General features: G+C 42.2%; 1 protein-coding gene across 2 annotated transcripts in view; it reads right to left on the reverse strand.

Moving 5' to 3' along the window:
• Nucleotides 1–19,294, reverse strand: part of LOC139751558 (uncharacterized) — a 346,101-nt gene that overhangs the window by 154,124 nt on the left and 172,683 nt on the right. The gene's annotated exons all lie outside the window — the stretch shown is intronic.

The following is a 19,294-nucleotide window of genomic DNA, read 5'->3' on the forward strand; positions in this document are numbered from 1 at the left end:
TACTCGATCAAACCACCTCACACCACACATTGTCCTCAAACATCTCATTTCCAGCACATCCATCCTCCTGCGCACAACTCTATCCATAGCCCACGCCTCGCAACCATACAACATTGTTGGAACCACCATTCCTTCAAACATACCCATTTTTACTTTCCGAGATAATGTTCTCGACTTCCACACATTCTTCAAGGCTCCCAGAATTTTCGCCCCCTCCCCCACCCTATGATCCACTTCCGCTTCCATGGTTCCATCCGCTGCCAGATCCACTCCCAGATATCTAAAACACTTCACTTCCTCCAGTTTTTCTCCATTCAAACTCACCTCCCAATTGACTTGACCCTCAACCCTACTGTACCTAATAACCTTGCTCTTATTCACATTTACTCTTAACTTTCTTCTTCCACACACTTTACCAAACTCAGTCACCAGCTTTTGCAGTTTCTCACATGAATCAGCCACCAGCGCTGTATCATCAGCGAACAACAACTGACTCACTTCCCAAGCTCTCTCATCCCCAACAGACTTCATACTTGCCCCTCTTTCCAAAACTCTTGCATTTACCTCCCTAACAACCCCATCCATAAACAAATTAAACAACCATGGAGACATCACACACCCCTGCCGCAAACCTACATTCACTGAGAACCAATCACTTTCCTCTCTTCCTACAGGTACACATGCCTTACATCCTCGATAAAAACTTTTCACTGCTTCTAACAACTTGCCTCCCACACCATATATTCTTAATACCTTCCACAGAGCATCTCTATCAACTCTATCATATATATATATATATATATATATATTTATTTATTTATTTATTTTGCTATGTCGCTGTCTCCTGCGTTTGTGAGGTAGCGCAAGGAAACAGACGAAAGAAATGGCCCAACCCATCCCCATACACATGCATATACATACACGTACACACACGGAAATATACATACCTATACATCTCAATGTACACATATATATACACACACAAACATATACATATATACACATATACGTATTCATACTCGCTGCCTTCCTCCATTCCCATCTCCACCCCACCACACATGAAATAGCATCACCCTCCCCCCACTTCAGCGAGGTAGCCTTAGGAATAGACAACAAAGGCCACATTCGTTCACACTGTCTCTAGGTGACACGTGTAATGCACCAAAACCACTGCTCCCTTTCCACATCCTGGCCCCACACACCTTTCCATGGTTTACCCCAGATGGTTCACATGCCCTGGTTCAATCCACTGACTGCACGTCGCCCCAGTATACCACATCGTTCCAATTCACTCTTTTTCTTGCACGCCTTTCACCCTTCTGGCCCAGTTGCTCAAAATCTTTTTCACTCCATCCTTCCACCTCCAATTTGGTTTCCTGCTTCTCTATGTTCCCTCTACCTCTTACACATATATCCTCTTTGTCAATCTTTCCTCACTCATTCTCTCTATGTGACCATACCATTTCAACACACCCTCTTCTGCTCTCTCAACCACACTCTTTTTATTACCACACATCTCTCTTACCCTTTCATCACTCACTTGGTCAAACCACATCACCACATATTGTCCTGAAACATCTAATTTCCAACACATCCACCCTCCTCCACACAATCCTACCTATAGCCCATGCCTTGCAACCATATAACAGGTGAGAAAAAGGGAAAGAAAGGGTTTGGGGGGGAAGGGGATGAAATTTAGGGAATCTTTGGATTGCCCAAAAGATGCTTGTGGCATGAAAAGGGAAGTGGGGGGGGGTTATTTGAAAGGTTTGAGTGGGGGGAGAAGAAGAAAGGGTTATTATGAAAGAGAAGAGAGAGGCTTTTTGGAAACTTTTTTGCGGGAAAAAATGAAATTTGAGTGGGAGTGTATAAAAAAAAGAAAAAGGGAGGTAAAGAAAAAGGGTTTGAAGGGGGAAAAAAGGGAAATGGGTTTGGGGTGAGAGGGGGTATCATTAAATTTTAGGGAGAAAAAAAAGAGGGTTAGGAAGGAAAAAAATTAAAGTGCGTAAAACAAGGGAGCAAAGGGGAAAGTAAAAGGGCGCAAATGGGGAGGTGAAAACAAGTAGTGGGATGTGGAAGGAGTTTTGGAGTGAGTTTTTAAAGGTTTGTTGAATGTGTTTGATGATAGAGGGGCAGATATAGGGGGTTTTGGTCGAGGTGGTGTGCAAAGTGAGAGGGTTGGGGAAAAATGTTTTGGAAAACAAAAAGGGGTGTAAAAAGCTTTGGGGGAAGATAAAAAGGGAAGGAGAGGTTTGGATGGTATTCATTGGAATTTTTTAAAAAAGGGGGTGACTGTTTTGGGTTTGCTTTTTTGGTAAGGTTTTTTAAATGTATGTATAAACCCCAGGGGTGGGGTGCCTGGGTTGGCGAAGGGGTGTTGGGCCCCTTGTAAAAAAAGGAAAAGGGGGTAAGAGTGAGTGCTAAAAATTCAGAGTAATAAGTTTGTTGAGTATTTCCGGTAAATTATATGGGGGGTTTGATTGAAGGGGGGAAGGGCATGTACAGAGAAATAGATTGGGGAAGGGGCATGGGGGTTTTCAGAAGGGGTAGAGGAGGGTTTTGGGATCGGGTGTTTGTTTTGAAAAAAATGTATGTGAAAATTTTTGGGAAAAAGCAAAGGGAAATTTGTATTTGCATTTTTGGATTGGAGAAGGCATATGATGGGTTTGTTTTAGAAAATGCCCCTGTGGAAGGAAATTAAAAATTTATGGTGGGGGGAAAAAAGGGTTTTTTGAAGCAGTAAAAAAGTTTTTTATCGGGGAAAGAAGGCAGGGGTACTTAGGAAGAAGGGAAAGTATTGGTTCTAGTGAAGGGGTTTTTTTTTTTTGGGTAAAAGGGGGTGTGTGATGTCCCCCATTTTTGTTTAATTTGTTTAGGGATGGGTTTTTTTGGGAGGTAATTGAAAAGATTTTGGGGGAAAAGGGGGGGGCAAGAAATGAAGTCTGTTGGGGATGAGAGAGTTGGGAAGTGAGTAGTTGTTTTTTCCTTGATACAGCGTGGTGGTTAAATTCATGTGAGAAAATGCAAAGCGGGGAAATTTGATTTTTGGAAAGTGTGGGGAAAAAGAAATTTAAGGTAAATGTGAAAAAAAGGGGAAGGGTTTAAATTGGGGACATAGGGTTGGGGTAAAGGGTCAATTGGGGGTAAGTTTAAATTTGGGGAAAAAAATGGAGGAAGTAAAGGGTTTTTTAAAAATCGGGAGGGGGTCGGGCAGCGGAGGGAACAGGGAAGGGGAAATTTTTTTGGAAATTAATGGGGTGGGGAGGGGGCAAAAATGGGGGCCCCTTGAAGAATTTTGGGGAAAGGGCGGGGAAATTTATTTTTGGAAACCCAAAAATGGGTAATTTTTGAAGGAATAGTGGTTTTAAACAATGTTGTATGGTTGGGGGCTGGGCTAGGGGATAGTTTTGTGGGGGGAGGATGGATTTTCGGGAAAATGGTTGTTTGAGGAAAATTGGGTGTGAGGGGGGTTTGATGGGAAGTGAGGGGGTGGGTGAGAGTTTTGGGGAATGGGGAGCGGGGGTTTAAAGGGGAGCAGAAAGGGTTTTTTTGGGTGGTTTGGGAAAGGGAAAGGGGAATGAGTGGGGAAAGATTGCCCAAGGAGGGGGTTGTGTCAAAAGGTGGGGGAAAACAAGGGGAGAAGAGGGAGCCCAAAATTGGGGGGGGAAAAGGGATGGAGAAAAAAAGGATTTTGGTGATGGGGGGGCCGGAACATGCAGGGGGGGGGTGAAAGGAGGGCAAGGAAAAGAGGAATTGGAGGATGGGGGTTTCCCGGGGGGTTGGGCGGGGGGGCTTCAAGGGGATTGAATCGGGGCATGTGGGGTTTTGGGGGGAAAATGGAAAGCTGTGGGGGTTGAAATTTTGCGTGGGTGGACGTATGAAATTACATGTGAAATGGGGGGGTTTTTGGCCCTTTTCTTTGGGGTCTTTTTCCCTTGTGCTCCCCTTTGCAAAGGGGGGAGACCGCCCAAATTATAAAAAAAAAAAAAAAAAATTTTAATTATAAAAAAAATATAATATTTTTTTAAATAAAAAAAAATTTTTTTTTTTTTTTTTTTTTTTTTTTAAAAGGAAAAGGGAAGGGGGCCGGTGGGGATTTTGGTTTTGAAAACCCCATGAAGGGGGGTTGGGAATTTTTGGTTTAAAAAAAGTTTAAATATAATAAAAAAAATTAATGTTAAAAAAAAGGGGTGGGAAAAAGGGAAAAGGGGCCCAAGAGAGGTTTTTGGGAAAAGTTTTGTTAATTGAAAAACGGGTTGCGAAAGAGAGACTTTTGGATTTTAAATTGGGGGGAGAGGTGAAATGGGGGGTGTTGTTTTTATTTTTAGTGGAGGCTAAGGTGAAGTTTTGTAGGGGTTTTTCAAAAAAGGAGTAAAAGGGTTGGGGTGAAGAGGGTGGTGGGGTAAGGATTGGGAAGGAGCCCTTGTGGGGAAGAAACCAGGAGAGAGAGTACAGAATGGAAAAATGAGAACAATGGAAGAAGGGGAGTGGGGGGGGAAAAATGGTTTGTTTTTTGGGAACCCTTGATGGTTTCCCGAAAAGATGCTTGTGGCATGAGAAGGTGGAGGGGGGGTTGGGATTAAAAAGGGGTTAGTGAGTGGGGGGAAATGAAGAAGTAAAATTATTATTTGAAAGAGAAGAGAGGGGCCCTTTTGGGAAACTTTTTTTTTTGCGGGGAAAAAAAATGCAATTGAGGGGGAGATGTAAAAAAAAAAGGCAGGAGGTAAAGAGAAAGGTGAAAAGGGGTGAAAAAAAGCAAATGAGAGTTGGGGTGAGAGAGTATTTTAAATTTTTTTGGGGAGAAAAAAAGTTGTTTGGAAGGGGTAAATAAAGTGGTAAAAAAAGGGAGCAAATGGGAACTTCAGTAAAGGGGCCCGAAAGGGGGAAAGGTGATAACAAGTAGGGGTTTGATGGAAAAAGGAGATAAAGGGAGTTTTTTGGGAAGGTTTTTTTGAAGGGTTTTTGATGTTAGAGTGGCAGTTTAGGGTTTTTTGGGTCGAGGGGGGGTTTTAAAAAGTGGAGGGGCGGAAAATGTTTTGGTAAAAAGAGAGTGGTAGTAAAAGCTTTGCGGAAGTTTAAAAGGGAAAAGGCAGCGGGTTTTGGGAGGGTTTATTCCCAGGGAATTTTTTAAAAAAAGGGGGGGGATTTGTATTGTTACTGGTTGGAAAGGGTTAAATTTAAATTTGTATGTGATAATGGTAAAGGTCCCTGGGGGAATTGGGGAAATTTCGGGGGATAGTGCCTTTGGGTAAAAAGGGAAAAGGGGGATAAGAGTGAGTGTTTAAAATTTCAGGGTAAAAAGGTTTTTGTTGAGTATTGGGGAAATTTATATGGGGGGTTTTATTGATTGAAGGGGGGAAGGCATTACAGAGTCAGTTTGGGGAAAGGGGGCATTTTGGTTTCAAAAGTGGTAGAGGTGTGGGGTTTTTTTCCCAAGGTGTTTGGCTTTGAAAAAGGGGGGGAGGATGATTTGGGAAAACAGAAGAAGGGGTAGTAATAAGCTTTGGGGGAAAGGGATAAAAACCCAAACAAGGCAGGGGGTTTTGGATGGTATTGCAGTGGAATTTTAAAAAAAAAAAAGGGGGGTGCCGGGTATTTTTTTAGGGTTTGGGTACGGTTTAAAACCCTTTGATGATTGTTGGGGGGGTTCCCCAAAGGGATTTTCAGAAATGTTTGGGCAAAGGGGCCTTTGTACAAAGGAAAAAGGGGCAAAGTAAAAATTTGCTCAAGAACAGAGGCATAAGTTTGGGTTTGAGAAATTCCTTGGAAAAATTAAAAAGGGAGGGTATTGTTTTGAAAAGGGTGGGGCCCATGAACAAAGCACAGACTGGGGAAGACAAGTGTGATTTCAAAAAGTGGTAGGGGAATTGTGGCCCCAGGTTTAAAGGTTTTGAAGAAAAAGTGAGAAATATTTTAAAAAACAAATGGTTTTGTATGAAATTTTTATGGATCTGGAAAAGGGGATTTTACAATTTCATAGAGATGCCCCCCTTGGGGGAAGGGTTTTTAATAAAATATGGGTGTGGGGGGAAAAGTTCTTAAAGCAAGGAAAAAGTTTTTTATCGAGGATTTAAACTTGGTAAGAAAAAGGGAAAAAAGGGAAAAAAGATCATTTCCATGAAGGGAAGGTTCGGCGGCAGGGGTGGGAGGGGTCTCCATGGTTTTTTTAAAATTTTTTGTATAGGGAAATGGGGTTTTTAAAGGGGGGTGAATCCCAAGGGGTTTTTGGAAAGAGGGCAAGAAATCAGCCCTGTTGGGATGAGAGAGCGGGGGAAGTGAGCAGTTGTTGTTCGCTGATGATACAGTCCCGGTGGTGTTTCCCAAGTGAGAAACTGCAGAACGGTAATTTAGTCTGGTAAAGTGTGTAAAAAGAAAAAAAAATTGTGAGAAAATTTGCATAAACCCAGGTTTTATTAGGTACAGCAGGGTTGGGGGTCAAGCCAACGGAGGTAATTTTTAAAACGGAAAAAAAGGGAAAGGAAAGGGCTTTGTTTAGATTTTTCGGGGTTTTTGGGTTTTGGCAGGGGTTTGGAAACCCATGGAAGCGGAGCTGAATCAAAAGGGGGGGGGAAGGGGTAAAAATTTCGGGGGGAAATTTGAAGAATTGTGGGGGAAGCCCAAAAAACCTTATCTGGGGAAAGAAAAAATTTGGGTATGTTTAAAGGGAAATTTTTGGGCCCAAAACAATGTTGTTTTGGTTGCGGGGTGGGGCTTTGATGGGTTTGGTGGGGGAGGAGGGTGGAATGGCGGGAAAAGAGATGTTAAAAGGAAAATTTATTGGTTTTTGGGGTTGGTTTATCAATAAGTAATAACGGGGTAAGAGAGATGTGGGAAAATAAAAAAAAGGTGTGGTTGGAAAAAGCAAAAGAGGGTTTTTTGAAAGGGTTTTGGTCAAAAAGGCCGGAGAGAAGGGGTGAAAAAGATTGACCAAAAAGGTTTGTTTTTTCAGAGGGGGAGAGAATGAAAAAGTGGGAAAACCCCCAAAAATAAAGGTGGCAAAAGGAAAAGTGAAAAAGATTTTTGGGTGAATGGACCTAAACATGCAGGAGGTGAAAGGCGTGAAAGGGAATAGAGTAAATTTGAAATGAGTGGTAAAACCAGGGCGACTCCCGTCAATGGATTGAACCAGGGCAGTGAACGTCGGGGGAAAACCCTGGGAAAGTTCTTGTGGGGCCGGGATGTGGAAAGGGACGGGGTTTTGGGTGCTTTAAATTAAAAAGACAGCTAAAAACTTTTTTGTAAAACAAATTTGGAGCCTTTGTTGTTTTTTCCCCCGGGAAAAACCTCCGCACAAAATGGGAGGGGGGGTTTTATTTCATGGTTTTGGGGGGTGGGATGGGAATGAATAAAGGACAATAAAATAAAATTTAAAGTACATATATATATATATAAAAAATAAAAAATAAAATAATATATATAAATAATTAATCTAGTTTTGGTATATATAAATGTAAATGTTGAAATGAAAAAGGGAAAGTATATTTGTGTGTGGGGACGTGTTTTAAATAAATTGGTATGTGGGGGGTTTGGGCCCATTCTTTTGTCGGGTTTTTTTGCACTACCTACCCTTAAGAAAGGAAGAAAAGCAGAAAAAAAAAAAAAAATATTTATAATAAATAATCTAAAATATTTTTTTTTTTTTCTTCCCAAACTTTTTAAACCTCCCCCAGGGTTTAACGAGGTAGCTTAAAACAGAGCCCGGGACCTTTGAGGAATTATAACCTCCCCTTTCCCCCCTTTTTTTCTCTTTGCCCCCCCCTTCCCTTTTTGGAAAAAAAACCCCCAAAAAAAAAGGGCCCCCCCGGGAGGGGAAAAAAGGCAAAAAAATTCCCAACCCACCCCCCCCAAAATTCCCAAAAACCTTTTTTTCATTTTTCCCTTTTCCCTAACAAACAAACAAAGGGGGGAAATTTTTGTTTTTTTTTTAAAAAAAAAAAAAAAGGGGGGTTATTTCCTTTCCCCTTTCCCCCACCCCTAAAACCCCCCCCCAAAAAATTAATATAAAAAAATTTAAAAAAAAACTTTTTTTTTTTTTTTTTTTTTTTTTTTTTGTCGCGTCTCCCGCTTTTGCGGGGTACGCAAGGAAACAGCCGAAAGAAAGGCCCAACCCCCCCCCATACAAAATTTTATATACATACCCCCACACACCCCCAAATAAAACATACTAAAACACCCTTTCCTTTCCCTTTCCCCCCAGCCCTTTTCACATCCCCTTAAATTCAACCCACGGACAGCCCCGTCAACCCCGGGGAAAAAACCACATCGCTCCAATTCACTCTAACCCTTGCCCTCCTTTCATCCTCCTCATGTTCGGGCCCCCCGATCACACAAAATCTTTTTCACCCCAAACCCTTTCCCCCCCCCCAATTTGGCCCTCCCTCTTCCCTTGTTCCCTCCACCTCCGACACATATATCCTCTTGGTCAATCTTTCCTCACTCATTCTCTCCATGTGCCCAAACCATTTCAAAACACCCTCTTCTGCTCTCTCAACCACGCTCTTTTTATTTCCACACATCTCTCTTACCCTTACGTTACTTACTCGATCAAACCACCTCACACCACACATTGTCCTCAAACATCTCATTTCCAGCACATCCATCCTCCTGCGCACAACTCTATCCATAGCCCACGCCTCGCAACCATACAACATTGTTGGAACCACTATTCCTTCAAACATACCCATTTTTGCTTTCCGAGATAATGTTCTCGACTTCCACACATTCTTCAAGGCTCCCAGAATTTTCGCCCCCTCCCCCACCCTATGATCCACTTCCACTTCCATGGTTCCATCCGCTGCCAGATCCACTCCCAGATATCTAAAACACTTCACTTCCTCCAGTTTTTCTCCATTCAAACTCACCTCCCAATTGACTTGACCCTCAACCCTACTGTACCTAATAACCTTGCTCTTATTCACATTTACTCTTAACTTTCTTCTTCCACACACTTTACCAAACTCAGTCACCAGCTTCTGCAGTTTCTCACATGAATCAGCCACCAGCGCTGTATCATCAGCGAACAACAACTGACTCACTTCCCAAGCTCTCTCATCCCCAACAGACTTCATACTTGCCCCTCTTTCCAAAACTCTTGCATTCACCTCCCTAACAACCCCATAAACAAATTAAACAACCATGGAGACATCACACACCCCTGCCGCAAACCTACATTCACTGAGAACCAATCACTTTCCTCTCTTCCTACACGTACACATGCCTTACATCCTCGATAAAAACTTTTCACTGCTTCTAACAACTTGCCTCCCACACCATATATTCTTAATACCTTCCACAGAGCATCTCTATCAACTCTATCATATGCCTTCTCCAGATCCATAAATGCTACATACAAATCCATTTGCTTTTCTAAGTATTTCTCACATACATTCTTCAAAGCAAACACCTGATCCACACATCCTCTACCACTTCTGAAACCACACTGCTCTTCCCCAATCTGATGCTCTGTACATGCCTTCACCCTCTCAATCAATACCCTCCCATATAATTTACCAGGAATACTCAACAAACTTATACCTCTGTAATTTGAGCACTCACTCTTATCCCCTTTGCCTATGTACAATGGCACTATGCACGCATTCCGCCAATCCTCAGGCACCTCACCATGAGTCATACATACATTAAATAACCTTACCAACCAGTCAACAATACAGTCACCCCCTTTTTTTATAAATTCCACTGCAATACCATCCAAACCTGCTGCCTTGCCGGCTTTCATCTTCCGCAAAGCTTTTACTACCTCTTCTCTGTTTACCAAATCATTTTCCCTAACCCTCTCACTTTGCACACCACCTCGACCAAAACACCCTATATCTGCCACTCTATCATCAAACACATTCAACAAACCTTCAAAATACTCACTCCATCTCCTTCTCACATCACCACTACTTGTTATCACCTCCCCATTTGCGCCCTTCACTGAAGTTCCCATTTGCTCCCTTGTCTTACGCACTTTATTTACCTCCTTCCAGAACATCTTTTTATTCTCCCTAAAATTTAATGATACTCTCTCACCCCAACTCTCATTTGCCCTTTTTTTCACCTCTTGCACCTTTCTCTTGACCTCCTGTCTCTTTCTTTTATACATCTCCCACTCAATTGCATTTTTTCCCTGCAAAAATCGTCCAAATGCCTCTCTCTTCTCTTTCACTAATACTCTTACTTCTTCATCCCACCTCTCACTACCCTTTCTAATCAACCCACCTCCCACTCTTCTCATGCCACAAGCATCTTTTGCGCAATCCATCAATGATTCCCTAAATACATCCCATTCCTCCCCCACTCCCCTTACTTACATTGTTCTCACCTTTTTCCATTCTGTACTCAGTCTCTCCTGGTACTTCCTCACACAAGTCTCCTTCCCAAGCTCACTTACTCTCACAACCCTCTTCACCTCAACATTCACTCTTCTTTTCTGAAAACCCATACAAATCTTCACCTTAGCCTCCACAAGATAATGATCAGACATCCCTCCAGTTGCACCTCTCAGCACATTAACATCCAAAAGTCTCTCTTTCATGTGCCTGTCAATTGACACGTAATCCAATAACGCTCTTTGGCCATCTCTCCTACTTACATAAGTATACTTATACATATCTCGCTTTTTAAACCAGGTATTCCCAATCATCAGTCCTTTTTCAGCACATAAATCTACAAGCTCTTCACCATTTCCATTTACAACACTGAACACCCCATGTATACCAATTATTCCCTCAACTGCCACATTACTCACCTTTGCATTCAAATCACCCATCACTATAACCCGGTCTCGTGAATCAAAACCACTAACACACTCATTCAGCTGCTCCCAAAACACTTGCCTCTCATGATCTTTCTTCTCATGCCCAGGTGCATATGCACCAATAATCACCCATCTCTCTCCATCAACTTTCAGTTTTACCCATATTAATCGAGAATTTACTTTCTTACATTCTATCACATACTCCCACAACTCCTGTTTCAGGAGTACTGCTACTCCTTCCCTTGCTCTTGTCCTCTCACTAACCCCTGACTTTACTCCCAAGACATTCCCAAACCACTCTTCCCCTTTACCCTTGAGCTTCGTTTCACTCAGAGCCAAAACATCCAGGTTCCTTTCCTCAAACATACTACCTATCTCTCCTTTTTTCACATCTTGGTTACATCCACACACATTTAGGCACCCCAATCTGAGCCTTCGAGGAGGATGAGCACTCCCCGCTGTCTCCCGCGTTTGCGAGGTAGCGCAAGGAAACAGACAAAAGAAATGGCCCAACCCACCCCCATACACATGTATATACATACACGTCCACACACGCAAATATACATACCTACACAGCTTTCCATGGTTTACCCCAGACGCTTCACATGCCTTGATTCAATCCACTGACAGCACGTCAACCCCGGTATACCACATCGATCCAATTCACTCTATTCCTTGCCCTCCTTTCACCCTCCTGCATGTTCAGGCCCCGATCACACAAAATCTTTTTCACTCCATCTTTCCACCTCCAATTTGGTCTCCCACTTCTCCTCGTTCCCTCCACCTCCAACACATATATCCTCTTGGTCAATCTTTCCTCACTCATTCTCTCCATGTGCCCAAACCATTTCAAAACACCCTCTTCAGCTCTCTCAACCACGCTCTTTTTATTTCCACACATCTCTCTTACCCTTACGTTACTTACTCGATCAAACCACCTCACACCACACATTGTCCTTAAACATCTCATTTCCAGCACATCCACCCTCCTGCGCACAACTCTATCCATAGCCCACGCCTCGCAACCATACAACATTGTTGGAACCACTATTCCTTCAAACATACCCATTTTTGCTTTCCGAGATAATGTTCTCGACTTCCACACATTCTTCAAGGCTCCCAGAATTTTCGCCCCCTCCCCTACCCTATGATCCACTTCCGCTTCCATGGTTCCATCCGCTGCCAGATCCACTCCCAGATATCTAAAACACTCTACTTCCTCCAGCTTTTCTCCATTCAAACTTACCTCCCAATTGACTTGACACTCAACCCTACTGTACCTAATAACCTTGCTCTTATTCACATTTACTCTTAACTTTCTTCTTTCACACACTTTACCAAACTCAGTCACCAGCTTCTGCAGTTTCTCACATGAATCAGCCACCAGCGCTGTATCATCAGCGAACAACAACTGACTCACTTCCCAAGCTCTCTCATCCACAACAGACTTCATACTTGCCCCTCTTTCCAAAACTCTTGCATTCACCTCCCTAACAACCCCATCCATAAACAAATATATATATATATATATATATATATATATATATATATATATATATATATATATATGTATTTATTTATTTATTTTGCTTTGTCGCTGTCTCCTGCATTAGCGAGGTAGCGCATGGCAACAGATGAAAGAATGGCCCAACCCACCCACATACACATGTATATACATACACGTCCACACACGCAAATATACACATGATACATGCCAATGTACACATATATATACACACACAGACATATACATATATACACATGTACATAATTCATACTGTCTGCCTTTATTCATTCCCATCGCCACCCCACCACACATGGAATAACAACCCCCTCCCACCTCACGTGTGCGAGGTAGCGCTAGGAAAGGACAACAAAGGCCCCATTTGTTCACACTCAGTCTCTAGCTGTCATGTTATAATGCACCGAAACCACAGCTCCCTTTCCACATCCAGGCCCCACAGAACTTTCAATGGTTTACCCCAGACGTTTCACATGCCCTGGTTCAATCCACTTACAGCACGTCCACCCGGTATACCACATCGTTGCAATTCACTCTATTCCTTGCACGCCTTTCACCCTCCTGCATGTTTAGGCCCCGATCACTCAAAATCTTTTTCACACCATCTTTCCACCTCCAATTTGGTCTCCCACTTCTTGTTCTGACACATATATCCTCTTGGTCAATCTTACCTCACTCATTCTCTCCATGTGACCAAACCATTTCAAAACACCCTCTTCTGCTCTCTCAACCACATATACACACATATATATATATATATATATATATATATATATATATATATATATATATATATATATATATATATATATATTTTTTTTTTTTTTTTTGCTTTGTCGCTGTCTCCCGCGTTTGTGAGGTAGCGCAAGGAAACAGACAAAAGAAATGGCCCAACCCATCCCCGTACACACGCAAATATACATACATATATATATATATATATATTTTCTTTTTTTTCATACTATTCGCCATTTCCCGCGATAGCGAGGTAGCGTTAAGAACAGAGGACTGGGCCTTTGAGGGAATATCCTCACCTGGCCCTCTTCTCTGTTCCCTCTTTTGGAAAATTAAAAAAAAAAAAAAGAGGGGAGGATTTCCAGCCCCCCGCTCCCTTCCCATTTAGTCGCCTTCTACAACACGCAGGGAATACGTGGGAAGTATTCTTTCTCCCCTATCCCCAGGGAATATATATATATATATATATAAATATATATATATATATATATATATATATATATATATATATATATATATATATATATATATATATATATTATTTTTTTTTATTATACTTTGTCGCTGTCTCCCGCGTTTGCGAGGTAGCGCAAGGAAACAGACGAAAGAAATGGCCCAACCCCCCCCCCATACACATGTATATACATACGTCCACACACGCAAATATACATACCTACACAGCTTTCCATGGTTTACCCCAGACGCTTCACATGCCCTGATTCAATCCACTGACAGCACGTCAACCCCGGTATACCACATCGCTCCAATTCACTCTATTCCTTGCCCTCCTTTCACCCTCCTGCATGTTCAGGCCCTGATCACACAAAATCTTTTTCACTCCATCTTTCCACCTCCAATTTGGTCTCCCTCTTCTCCTCGTTCCCTCCACCTCCGACACATATATCCTCTTGGTCAATCTTTCCTCACTCATTCTCTCCATGTGCCCAAACCATTTCAAAACACCCTCTTCTGCTCTCTCAACCACGCTCTTTTTATTTCCACACATCTCTCTTACCCTTACGTTACTTACTCGATCAAACCACCTCACACCACACATTGTCCTCAAACATCTCATTTCCAGCACATCCATCCTCCTGCGCACAACTCTATCCATAGCCCACGCCTCGCAACCATACAACATTGTTGGAACCACCATTCCTTCAAACATACCCATTTTTACTTTCCGAGATAATGTTCTCGACTTCCACACATTCTTCAAGGCTCCCAGAATTTTCGCCCCCTCCCCCACCCTATGATCCACTTCCGCTTCCATGGTTCCATCCGCTGCCAGATCCACTCCCAGATATCTAAAACACTTCACTTCCTCCAGTTTTTCTCCATTCAAACTCACCTCCCAATTGACTTGACCCTCAACCCTACTGTACCTAATAACCTTGCTCTTATTCACATTTACTCTTAACTTTCTTCTTCCACACACTTTACCAAACTCAGTCACCAGCTTTTGCAGTTTCTCACATGAATCAGCCACCAGCGCTGTATCATCAGCGAACAACAACTGACTCACTTCCCAAGCTCTCTCATCCCCAACAGACTTCATACTTGCCCCTCTTTCCAAAACTCTTGCATTTACCTCCCTAACAACCCCATCCATAAACAAATTAAACAACCATGGAGACATCACACACCCCTGCCGCAAACCTACATTCACTGAGAACCAATCACTTTCCTCTCTTCCTACAGGTACACATGCCTTACATCCTCGATAAAAACTTTTCACTGCTTCTAACAACTTGCCTCCCACACCATATATTCTTAATACCTTCCACAGAGCATCTCTATCAACTCTATCATATATATATATATATATATATATATTTATTTATTTATTTATTTTGCTATGTCGCTGTCTCCTGCGTTTGTGAGGTAGCGCAAGGAAACAGACGAAAGAAATGGCCCAACCCATCCCCATACACATGCATATACATACACGTACACACACGGAAATATACATACCTATACATCTCAATGTACACATATATATACACACACAAACATATACATATATACACATATACGTATTCATACTCGCTGCCTTCCTCCATTCCCATCTCCACCCCACCACACATGAAATAGCATCACCCTCCCCCCACTTCAGCGAGGTAGCCTTAGGAATAGACAACAAAGGCCACATTCGTTCACACTGTCTCTAGGTGACACGTGTAATGCACCAAAACCACTGCTCCCTTTCCACATCCTGGCCCCACACACCTTTCCATGGTTTACCCCAGATGGTTCACATGCCCTGGTTCAATCCACTGACTGCACGTCGCCCCAGTATACCACATCGTTCCAATTCACTCTTTTTCTTGCACGCCTTTCACCCTTCTGGCCCAGTTGCTCAAAATCTTTTTCACTCCATCCTTCCACCTCCAATTTGGTTTCCTGCTTCTCTATGTTCCCTCTACCTCTTACACATATATCCTCTTTGTCAATCTTTCCTCACTCATTCTCTCTATGTGACCATACCATTTCAACACACCCTCTTCTGCTCTCTCAACCACACTCTTTTTATTACCACACATCTCTCTTACCCTTTCATCACTCACTTGGTCAAACCACATCACCACATATTGTCCTGAAACATCTAATTTCCAACACATCCACCCTCCTCCACACAATCCTACCTATAGCCCATGCCTTGCAACCATATAACATTGTTGGAACCACTATTTCTTCAAACATACCCATTTTTGCTTTTTGCGATAACGTTCTCTCCTTCCACACATTCTTCATCGCTTCCAGAACCTTCGCCCCCTCCCCCATCCTGTGACTCACTTCCGCATCCATGGTTCCATCTGCCGCTAAGTCCACTTCCAGACATCTAAAACACTTCACTTACTCCAATTTTTTTCCATTCAAACTTACATCCCAATTTAACTCATCCCTCAACCATACAGAACCAAATAACCTTGCTCTTATTCACATTTACTCTCAACTTTCTCCTTTCACACACGATTCCAGACTCAGTCACTAACTTCTGTAGCTTCTCATATGAATCAGTCACTAGAGATTGTATTATCGGTAACAAAAACTGTCTCACTTCCTAAGCCCTCTCATCCACAACAGACTGCATACCCGCCCCTCTCTCCAAAACTCTCGCATTTACCTCCCTAGCCAACCCATCCATAAACAAATTAAACAGCCATGGGGACATCACACACCCCTGCACCAAACTGACATTCACTGGGAACCAATCACTTTCCTCTCCTCCTACTTGTACACATACCTTTCATCCTTGGTAAAAAATTTTCACTGCTTCTAGCAACTTTACTCCCACACCATATACTCTGAAAACCTTCTACAAAAAATCTCTATCAATACTATTATATTTCTTCTCCAGATTCATAAATGCTATATACAAATTCATTTGTTTTTTTAAGTATTTCTCGCATACATTCTTGAAAGCAAACAACTGATCTACACATCCTCTACAACTTGGGAAACCACACTGCTCTTCCCCAATCTGATGTTCTGTACATGCCTTCACCCTCAATCAATACCTTCCCATATAATTTCCCAAGAATACTCAACATACTTGTTCCCTTTGCCTTTGTACAGTGGCACTATACATGCATTCCGCCAATCCTCAGGCACTTCACCATAGTCCACACATACACCAAATATCCTTACCAACCATTCAACAATATAATCACCCCCTTTTTTAATAAATTCTACTGCAATACCATCCAAACTCGCTGCCTTGCCGGATTTCATCTTCTGCAAAGGTTTCACTACCTCTTCTCTCTTCACCAACTCATTCTCCATGACCCCTCTCACTTCATACAACACCCTGACCAAAACACCCTATATCTGCAACTCTATCATGAAACACATATTTTTTTTCATACATATTCGCCATTTCCCGTATTCGCGAGGTAGCGTTAAGAATAGAGAACTGAGCCAAAGAGGGAAAATCCTCACCTGGGCCCCCCCTCTCCATTCCCTCTCTTGGAAAATTAAAACTGGAGTGGAGGATTTCCAGCTCCCCATTCCCTCCCCTTTTAGTCACCTTTTATGACATGCACAGGGAATACATGGGAAGTATTCTTTTTCTCCATTCAAACTTACATCCATTTAACTTGTTCCTTAACCCTACTGAACCTAATAACCTTGCTCTTATTCACATTTACTCCCAACTTTCTCCTTTCACACACTTCTCCCTGGGGATAGAAGAGAAAGAATACTGCCAACGTATTCCCTGCACGTTGTAGGCAACTAAGAGGGGCAGGAGCGGGTGGCTGGAAATCCTAAATTCCTGTATTACTCTCCAAAAGAAGGAACACTGTAAGGAACCAATGGAGGAATTTTCTCTCTTGGGCTTCATCATCTGTTCTTGATGGTACCTTGCTCTTGCAGGAAATGGTGAGCAGGTTTGAAAAAAATATATAGCTATCCTTTCATGGTTGTTTAATGTATTTATGGATGGGGTAATAAGGGAGGTAGATGCATGAGTCTTGCAGAGAGGGGCAAGTATGCAGTTTGTGGGGAATGATAGGGTGTACGAAGTGAGTCAACTGTTGTTTGTAGATGATACAGTGCTGGAGGTACATTTGAGTGAGAAACTGCAGAAGCTGGTGATTGAGTTTGGAAGAGTGTGTGAAAGGAGGAAGTTGAGAGTAAATACGAATAAAAGCATGGTTATCAGGTTTAGCAGGGTTGAAGGACAGGTTAGTTGGATTGTGAGTCTGAAAGGTAAAAAACTGAAGTGTTTTAGATACATGGTAGCAAATGGAGCCATAGAAGTGGGAGTGAGTCATAGGGTGGGTGAGGAGGTGAAAGTTCTTGGAGCACTGAAAATGTGTGAAGAGAAGATTATCTGGGAGGGTAAAAATTATACAGATGCAAAACAGGGGCTACAGATAAGGCTGAGTGGAGAAGGGTGGATATGCTGGAAGTGAAATGTCTGAGGACAATATGTGGTGTGAGGTGGTTTGGTCAAGCAGAAATGGTTTGGACTCATGGAGAGAATGAGTTGAGGAGAGGTTAACAAAGAGGATATATGTGTTATAAGTGTAGGGAACAATGAGAAGGGGTAGACCAGATTGGAGATTGAAGTAGGGAAAGAAAAAGACAGTGAGTGCTTGAGGTGAAAGATGTGCACGGGATAGACTTAATTTCAGTGTTGTCATATACAGGGGTCAATGTGCTGTATATAATTTCTTTTCATGGTTGCTAGCTGTTTCCCATGTTAGTGAGGAAATAGTGCAGGAACAAAGAAAGGTTTAATTTGTTCACATCCATTATCTACCTGTCATGTGTAATACGACAAAACTCCAACCCCATCTGTCACAACAAGGCCCCTCAGACCTTTCCACGGGGTTTGCTGATTGCTTCATAAGCCCTAGTTCACTGTGTATACAGCACGCCAACACCTGTATATGTTATTGCTCAAATTAATTCTATCCTGTGCACACTTTTCACCCTTCTGCATGTTCAGGTCCAGGGCACTTAAAATCTTTTATACTCCCTGCTTCTGTCTCCAATCTGGTCTCCCCCTTACCCTTCTTTCCTATACTTCAGACACATATATTCTCTTCATTATCCTCTCCTCACTCATTCTTTCCATATGTCAAAACCATTTAGGCACACCCTCTTCAGCTCTCTCAAAAACACTCTTCTTATTACCACTCCTCTCTCTGCATCATGAAAATATGTATAAAGGAAAATTATACAGATCTGACATCTCTGAAGGCCTGAAGCAAAGACTGAGACACTGCTATCAAATGTTACACAACAGTCAACAGGTCTGTAAAGCACACGTATAACCAAATGAATGATGGAGGTGGCTATCAGCCTGACACTATTACTATGACATCACAGATCTGGGTAGGTTGCTGTATGATTCTACAGTCCCTGTGGATGAGTATCAACTGATCTCATAAGTTTCATGATGGTCAAATGGGGTGAACCCTCATGCATTTAACTCATTTTTGGGCAGTGGTACATCTAAGAAAGACATGAGGCTTCCCCCTGAGCAATGCAATATACAATAAACTTAATGATAATTAAAATATTCTTAAAATAATTCTAGTCCTTCTAGTTTCTTGAAAGGAAAATTGAATGTATATCTATGCATATATATAACCGTTTCAGTAGTTTATACTTGGTGACCAATAAAACAACCTTGTCAATTTCACCACCTTCCCATGACAAGGGCATCAATTTATAATAAGAAAAACTTTCTACCTCCAGAAGCATATTAACTTGTTCCACTGAATAAAACTCCCTTGATGACTACCATCAGCTGTTTTATGTTA

Source organism: Panulirus ornatus, chromosome 11 (genome assembly GCF_036320965.1).
Source record: "Panulirus ornatus isolate Po-2019 chromosome 11, ASM3632096v1, whole genome shotgun sequence".
Classification (NCBI taxonomy): Eukaryota; Metazoa; Arthropoda; class Malacostraca; order Decapoda; family Palinuridae; genus Panulirus; species Panulirus ornatus.